The 8854-nt window shown below is 44.6% G+C and overlaps 1 long non-coding RNA gene across 1 annotated transcript; it reads right to left on the reverse strand.

Moving 5' to 3' along the window:
* Positions 1–3760: 3760 nt before the first annotated feature.
* LOC144173556 (uncharacterized) lies at positions 3761–8424 on the reverse strand. Its single transcript, XR_013323316.1, has 2 exons — positions 8154–8424; positions 3761–4135 (listed from the first exon to the last, which is right to left on the reverse strand). It is a non-coding gene; the product is annotated as an uncharacterized LOC144173556 (long non-coding RNA).
* Positions 8425–8854: the final 430 nt, after the last annotated feature.

Raw genomic sequence — 8854 nt, forward strand, 5'->3', positions numbered from 1 at the left:
AAGCGTTAACCCTTTATGATAAAGTCGATTACGATAGCATCACTTGCGAACTCTCCAGCTTCATCCCAAGCTCTCTTCAGCGCTTTGTCGAATCGAATTGGAAAATGTTCAAGTCAAAGATAAATCCTGCGACTAATGAAACTCTATACCCCCACTATTACCCCTACCGAGAGGCCTCAGTCGCCGCGGTTAACCAATACATTAAAGCGACAAATAACAAAAAGAAGCGCCGCTTCCGATCAGCGAAAAATGTTGAATCTGAAATTGCGTTGCATAAATACTACAAAGCTGCAAACGAGTATAATGCGCTGCTTACGAAGGCCAAAGAACAATTCTTTTCCACTACTTTGCCTGTCATGCTAAAAAATACCAAAGCCGCTTCAGGAAAAAAAATTAACCCCAATTAACCCAATAGAATTTCCTTGCTAGACCACTATGGCAACAGCGTGTCAGAGATCAATTGTGCTGACGTCCTGAAAAATTCTTTTTGTGCTGTTTTCAACCACGAGCTCGCTGATAATCTTCCAGACGTGCCTTTCCTTTTACATACCCCAATGGAAAGTATTACATTCGATCCTCATGGCATCGCTAAATTGATGGACTCATTATCAAATTCATCTTCAATAGGAATTGATGGCATCAATGCAAAAATATTAAAGAATACTAAGCACATAAACAGCATCCTCGTATCACTTATATTTTAACAGTCACTTGATACAGTCTCCGTCCCAGAAAACTGGTGTATCGGGAAGATTACTCCGGTTTTTAAGAAAGGCGACGGGTGGTCACCTAACAACTATCTCAGACTAACAACTAACCTGACAACTAACCTAACCTAACAGACCTAACAGACTTAACAACTAAGAAATTTACTCAGAAAATTTCCCTTGCACATGTACGCTCTGGAAAGTGATGTGACAAAGCCTATATGTGTGTGTGCTCATAATAACTAAGTTAAGTTGTCAAACTGCCTTTTTGTCCGCTTTTGTTCGCTTTTTGTCCGCTTTTGTGCGCAGTAAAAGCCATGATTTTGCAGGTCCTCTTCGCAACCCTTCTGTAAGCCTACGACTGATACTATCATAGGTGAGTATATGACATCCCGTTAGGCAAGTGTTCTGCAATTTAACCTAAACGAAAATTACGTCAAAGCTACAATAGGTATCCCTTGGTTTTTAGGTACTCGTCATTTTCTATTGAAAATGAGGTGTCAAAAAAAAAAACTTTGTTCAAATATTCAGTAACTTTTCTGTCCTTCAGACGAAAAAAAAAATTGGGCCCATCTCCCCGCGACGGGGACTCGAGTAAATGCGTCGCATAGGGGGTGGGTGTATTGCGTTAACGTTTAGTGTTTCGGGAGTTGGTGGTAGTGAATGCGTTGTATCAGCAGCTTCTTGACGTAGTTTGAATGAGTCAAGGATATAAGGCGCGTTCGTAGCCTCCCATTCTGTGTCGGCTTTGTGTCGCAACGGGTAGAGCACCATGTACATTGCGTTCCGCCCGCAGGGTCGAGGAATCGACACCAGGCGCCGGATAGTATTTTTTTGTATAGTGTAGGGGGAGGGGTGCGGACAACGACGGTGCGGACTACAACGGACGTCAACGCGGGTGACACCGTGAGTTACTGAAATGATCTGCATTTAAAACAAAAGTTCGAATTTTTTAGCGGTTTTTACTCTTTGCTCAGTTTGCGTGAAGGCCAACTTAAAAAAATGACATCTTAAGTTTTAAATTACACGAAGCGGGGTGGTTTCAAAAAGTTCGTAATTTCATGTTCCACTTCTGATCGCTGCAATGGTTGCATCCAGTGACATACCTATTCAGCAAGCAAAAGGTACTTCAGTACTGGTTCTTCGAAATTTCTGTAGGACATTACTTTTTTGTTTCAACTATTCCTTGCTCTGTTCACTTCCTTTTCATTTGGTCAGTTTGTGCACCATTTGTCGCTGGCTAGTTCATTGTTCAAACCTGTGGTTTTATTTGCGCAAATCAGCCGGTTTGTTATCCAAAGATCGTAAATGAATTTTCTTGGTTGTCTACTGGTTAACTTATGCCCGTCATTCCTGTTGATCCCAGAGCTGTTGACCGCATGTTCTCAACATTGGGTAGTCTGCAATCTCAAATAGTAACTCGATCCACAAAAGAGGACACAAGCGCCAATACGACTGTATTGATTGCTTGTTTTATTGCTGGTTTCACAATTCCAGTCGTTACGCTCTAGCCCGCACTGATTTTTTCTAATGTTATTGCGGAATCTGTAATGATTTTAGTCATGTGCTTATACAGCAATATCCTTTTCTGCATTCCAAAATTTTGGCACTACTTGTGTTTTGTGTGCCTGTTCATTTGTATGAAGTTGCTAAGCATTCATTAGACAGAGTCCATTTACACTGTTTATTTCTTAGAAAGCTATTCATGTTAACTGACCAATTGCCTACCCTTGTTTTCTGTTGCTATTAAAAGAAATTTGACGGGTAAGTACGTGCGTTCGGTGTGGCCTTATGCTTCACTGTGAGGTGTAGTGTGACTTTAAGCTGTTTAAAGAGGCGTAAATATAATTTGCTCTTAGCTAGAAAACAAACCCCCCGCTGAAGCCAGCCACTAGGGTAATATTGGGCTTCCTTGTATGAAACAATAACTCTGGTGGGTTGGGGCTTTAGATAAGGCGAAGAACCGGTCGCTGAAGAAGATAATGACGTAACGACGTTGACATACGATGAAGGTGTCAATTCGTTCTCTCCGCGGCTGCAAGGAGCTTCGCTTAGGTTGCACTCCCTTGTATAATCAACGTTTCTGGCAGAGAAAGGAGTCAGTTTAGATTGCAGAAAATCAAGTCTTTTAAGGGAATCAAACGGCAACCTGCCCTCTCGTTTCAATCGACTTGCAAGGCAGTTTTTTCCTGATTGCCGTTTTCTTCAGATGTTTGAACATTGCCACGATTACGAAAGGTCAAATGGCTATTAGGAAACCATGTGACGTATCCAAAGTTCCAATTACAAACATGGGGGGCAGAGGGAAGTGGGCAGTCGTTGTGTTGCGTACATGCATATGCACGAAGGATGGATAAGGAGACCCCACCACCACTCCCTTGCGTCCTTTCGCTAAACGGAAGCGAACATGTGCATGCAATGTAGGTTTTATGAAATCAGGCATAATATCGCAATTTAAAAAATATGTACGCAGTTCTATATGAATGTGAACTCCTTTGGCGACGCCTGTAAATGTTTCGCAATTGAGTAAACAAAGTAACCTTTCCAATGGCGCAGCCATGAATTCGTGCTTGGCCCCGATGGTGAATTTAGGGCCGGCTTATGTTTTGCAAAACGTTGGCAACCCTGCCTCAAACCAGACTTCTTAAGATTCGAATCAAGGACGGGCCACCAAAGTTCTTGCGATTTTTACACAACTTCGCCGGTGACCCTCTCCTACAAGCGTCACAAAAATGGCGTCACGAGCTTAGCCCAAGTACGTTAGATTGGCTTTTGTTTGTGGGCGGCGTTCTCGTGCAGTCCTCACGGCAGCCTCACCACGTGACACCGTCGGGCGAATGCAGGAAACAGCTCGACGGGGCATCACCCCATCATCCGCTTCCCAAGTTGCCTAGTTATTGTAGCTCTCGTTGACAGTGGCCTGTTTGTTATTCTTCCGTGCGATACTCTGGCTGTAGACATGTTTCCCTCATTTAATGTCTCTGTAACAACCTTTTGTTACCGCGCGTAAATGCTTACGTAAACTAGAACAGAAAAACGTACACCTGGCAGAATAAGCATGCCATCCTTTTTTTTAATCCTCATAAAATATTTGTTTGATTAAGTTTAGAAGGACGCACTGTATATAAATACATGAAACATTAAGCAATGCAGCCATATTTCGAGTCTTCTGTCTGTGGCGAGTGGCGCTGTGGAAGCACGGTGAGAGCGCGCCACTGGTTCAGTTGTATCCGCTACGTCCAGCAACGGTGGGTCCACGGTGAAAACGAACAAAAGACCTTCCATCGATTGGAAAGGGGATAGCACGCCCATAGCCTGATCCAAAGGGAGTCCCCTTGCCGCCGATGATCTGCGCTGCGGATATAGTGATGGACACCGCCAGGACCAGCAGGCCGACCGGGAATATCTTGGTGCTCATCATATTTTTGCTGTAATAAATACAAAAAAGAAACAATTATTGTGCGTTTCGCAGCACTAAAAGTTCATTGCGGAAAGCAACACTGAAATGCAATGATGCAGCGCGGATGCTGTGTGTAGCTCAACAATATTTGCACCAAAATTAAACATCAAGTCACTACCACTCCACATAACGCGCATTAAAGACGCCTCCTCGTAATTGATTGATTGATGCCTGCTCGTAATTGATTATAGACGCCTCCTAGTTGAAATTGATTGATTTATTCTTTGTGCAATTGAATTCCCAGAAGCCGGAGCTTAAATATGAGGCGCGCCGTAGGTCACCGCTGCTGATCCATTTGAAACCGCTTACATTTTGCGTGTACCCAAATCTCGACACACGGGCGTTTTCGCTTTTCACTCCCATCAAAAGAGAAGGAACCATGGCAGGGATCGAACCAATGTCCTTGGGGTCAGTAGCACATTGTGTCGAAATCCGTGCGCGGGATGATAAACTTGGCGACATGTTTACATGAAACGCTGGTACGGTAAACGTTACAATAGAAAATAGAGACCGCACCCATGCAGAACAAACGACTCATGCATGTTCTTTAGCCATGGAAATGGTTGTGCTTTTTGGTGACGGGGAAAATAATTCTGAAGAAAAATGGAATTAGTCACAATTGGAAGCCAGAAATTGTGAACGTTCACGCAGCCAAGACGTAATACGACTTATAAACACTCTTTATTATAAGCTTTGTGTCTTTTAGACTATGTGGGTTTTTATGAGACGGAAACTTACGGCGAAAGTAAACGCAGCCAATATGATAATGTTGAATCTTTCACAGTGCTTTTATGATACCTAATGTTTCCGAACATAAACCGGACTAACTTGTTTATTGTAGGGATGTTATTTCTTAATCATAGGAAAATAGATAGCCTCCGATATATCGCTGACATTTCCGCGTTGTTCTTCCCGTCTGCACGTCGTGTATAAATGCCGTTATGGCATAAGCCCCGCCCCCCCCCCTCGCCCCCCCCCCCTCCCAGAAAAATACGTTTATTTGTCAAACTTCAGCACCACACGGAACAGCGAGTTTAGGTGTCTAAACTATAGCTTTGCTGCGATGCGCGTAGCAATCCAGGGGCTGCTGGGAAATTTTGGCCCCCTGGGACTCTCTTTCCGGACTAGAATTTTACGCACACATAGTTTTAATAGCATCTCTGCTTCCGCTTTTAGTTCCGCCATACAGCATTACCAAAAAAAAATACAGGGGAAATAAAAAGATAAAGCTTACACTAACGCGTAAGACTTGAAGGTAGCGAAATTGTACGCAACCTTCACGACCATCACAAAACTTTTAAGTCCACGATTGCAGACAATTTGCTTCTTCTTTGAGCCGAAACGCACTTTACTCCATCATTATTGCTGGAAGAAAGAGCTTTTCTCATTTTTTTTTTTGGAAGTGATAATCACTGGACATCACCTTGGAGGGACGTACGCTATGACGTGTCTCTATCGTTCCGAGCGAGTGTTGCGCGATTACGGCAAATGCTGGAGTTCCTTCTTTTTTGGATAGTCTTGGCCCATCTCCTTAAACTGTATGATTGGCTCGACAAACGCGCGCCAGGGACGCTGGGCGGTCACCGCGAGGCACGAGCATACAAGTGCTCGGCAGTTTCTTGGTCTTTTAACTGCCTGGCTGTAGCCGCAATCTTGGCCGATCTCCCTAAGTGGGTATGCCTGGCTTGACAAACGTGCACAGGGGACGCTCTGCGGTCGTCGCGAGGCACGCACACACGAGCGCTCGGCATTTTCTTGGTTTTGTTCACTGCCGAACGGTCGCCACGAGGTTCGCGGCGACCGCGTGCGCATGGCGTTTGATTGGTATTTTAACTGCGAACACGAGAAATTACGATTTGCTAAAGATCTTCCCTGTTCAAATACCGAGCGCACGTGAGCCTGCGACTCGTGAGGAGCGCCCGGCGTCGGGCAGCTCGACCTTAGAGAACACTTTGCTCAACGTTTGCGGCGTGATTTGTCGCGCGTTGTTCTCCTCGCAATTTCACGTCCGTCCGCGCAAGAAGTAAGACGCACAGACGCCGATTTCGCGAAGCCGGTTGCCGCCTGTTCTAGTGCGCGCTAACGTGGTCCACTTTGGGAGAGATGGGTAAGCCAGCGCACAAAACGATGCGGGCCTTCCAGTCATGGCGAAGTTTCCGCGGCAAGTTGGGAAATCCATTGGAGGTACTACAGGTGGGTCTTTGACGACGGGAGAGGGGCCGCCAGCTGCGCTGTTTCTCGAGCCTCACACCACCAGCGCAAGCTGCGCGAATTTTTTTTTTTTTTTCTCGGCTCCACCAAGCCGATTCCTCGCGGCACGTAAGCCTGCGTATGTCTTTGAGGGAGAAAGCCTGGCCATACTTATTATAACAACTGTTTTGCTGCAACTTGCATCGCTTCCTTCACTTTCACTTCTTTGTCTTTAGGCGCACGTATTACTTCATCAACCTTCTTTTATGCTACACCCTCTATAGGTCTCTTTCACCGCTTTTATTTCTACGTTTTTTTGCCCGAATTACGTCAGCAATCCAACTAGCACTCGCGAAAGATTACCAATTTCAGGTTCTTCCGCGGCTGGTGTGCACGCCTTCAGAAGTACTTTCGTGCAATCAAGTGTCATCACTCACAAGCGGCGTGGATTACTCTACAACGTTTTACCTTTCAAACACATAGTTTTGTTGATTTTGTGAGGCGGTCACTCTGCCCCTCAAAGCTCCCTATTCCTGGCCGATCTCCAAGAGTGTATGTGCCACCAAGAAAGGAACAATAACAACAACTTTTGTTTGGCGCTCGGAAAACGCTCGCACAGTCTATTTACGATGCCCTTGTTTCTGGAATTTTTCCCACCCCTTTATATCCTGCGCCGTACTTCCAGAGTTGATATCATGACGTTCTCAATAGGTTATGTAAAATGTCGGTTCCTCCAGGTGTTAAAAAAATTTTCTTCAAATCATACACTGGTACGCTCCTAGAAAAAAACCTTCGATGCTAGAACGTAGTCCTGTTATAGCTTGGTCGACAGATTGCCGCTTCTCTTCCCGACCAGAGACATTTGATCACTGTTTTGTAGATTGCAGAGATGCTGTCTTTTACCGGACAATTTGCATCGTCCACTCAGAAAACGTATTGATGCCACGCCTTTTTAAATCCTCAGCTCAGCTTTCGCTCAGCTTTTGTTGCAGGTAATGTAATAATGCATTTATTTCCCAATATTTTGAGATGGGCGAGGCTAGAAAAAAAGCTGTACAGAATGGCTGAAAAAGGAACAGAACACAGGGAACTTGTTGTACGAAAAGGGGATCATTTAAACACGTCCATATATTGAAAGCCTTAGAAAAGACGAACTTAGTTTTCGTTCACTCATTCTGTTGATAAACCCCGAAATGTACAAACTAATAATACTCAGACGCGCGGGAAAAGTGAGAAAAACTCAGTTCAGTTTGCGCTACTTGACCGACAAACTAATTGGGTGCGCCTAACAACGCTATTGCGTATCCCACTCTTTCAATATCTTTTCAAGGTTGTAGAAGAAAGACGCAGCTGTATAGGACAACACCGAACGAAGACATGTAGCTCGAGTTTTTAACTCACACGCGGGTGTTGCTTACCAAGGGAAGCGTTCTGTGCCTAAAAAAACACGTCTCTGCATTGGAGTCGCAGTTTTACCAGCAACATGCGTACAAAACGACTGTGTAGCGCTATAAAGACTATTATTGTCGCGGGGAGGTTTGTTTTTTTAGCCACTGTGCAAGATTTTCCAAACTCTATTAGTGCGAAAAAGATTTCATACGATTTCCATCAGCGTAATATCGACATCGCCATCTCTAATGTGAAGCGGCAAATTAAAACTGAGTGACGCGTAAACATTTCCGACTGCTAAGAGCCCAGATGATCTCTTCAGTCTTCTGTAAACCCATGTTTGAAGAAATAAAAATGAATGAATGAATGAATCTTAACAAGTCGGGAACAAGATTCGGTTCACTCACATTGGGAAATGCGGGGCTTTTGTTGAAGCTGGTGCTCAATTTGGAATGCTGCACATTGACGGAGAGACACTTCGTGAGCGGCCTGTATTCGCTTCGTCGGGTCGGAGAAGCAACGGTGGCAGCTTTTAACACTCTTCTATATTCGTTGCCGGCCAATGACCAGTGCTATCGTTTCCTTGGTTCGATACCCTCTCCCAAACCACGACTGTTGCCTCGCACTGCGCCAACACCAGACTAAGCACGCACGTATTGGCCGCTTGCTAGCAGCAGGGCGTGCGGCTCTCCTTTACAGCAGCTGGCGAGTCTCTACAGGAAGCGCAAGTTTTCCGCGTGCAATGGGGGAAGCCCAAGAACGTTTTTTTTTTTTTGCAACGCCCCGCAATCCAGACCAAGAGCATCAAGGTTGGTATTACAGTTTTGGCACGGCTCAAGTCACCATTGTTTTATCCAATCCGATTTCATTTGTTATAAAGCATCTGAGAACTAAGATTTATTTTTCTCTGTGCTGCTTCTGGCGCAAAATGTGCATTCTTACTATTAAAAAATGCAGCGTGCTCTTCTTTCCCCGTTTTAGAGTCCCAGCTGTGCACACGAGTGTTAAAAAAAGCTGGAGCAAAGGGTTAATAAGTAAAAACAACTGAAGTGAATAAAAATGCAAGCGCATTTATGCATTATGTTTTTAAATAAGCGGGCATCATAAT

Source organism: Haemaphysalis longicornis, unplaced genomic scaffold (assembly GCF_048455015.1).
Source record: "Haemaphysalis longicornis isolate Haplotype H1 unplaced genomic scaffold, Haemaphysalis longicornis Haplotype H1 scaffold_3, whole genome shotgun sequence".
NCBI classification, from domain to species: Eukaryota; Metazoa; Arthropoda; class Arachnida; order Ixodida; family Ixodidae; genus Haemaphysalis; species Haemaphysalis longicornis.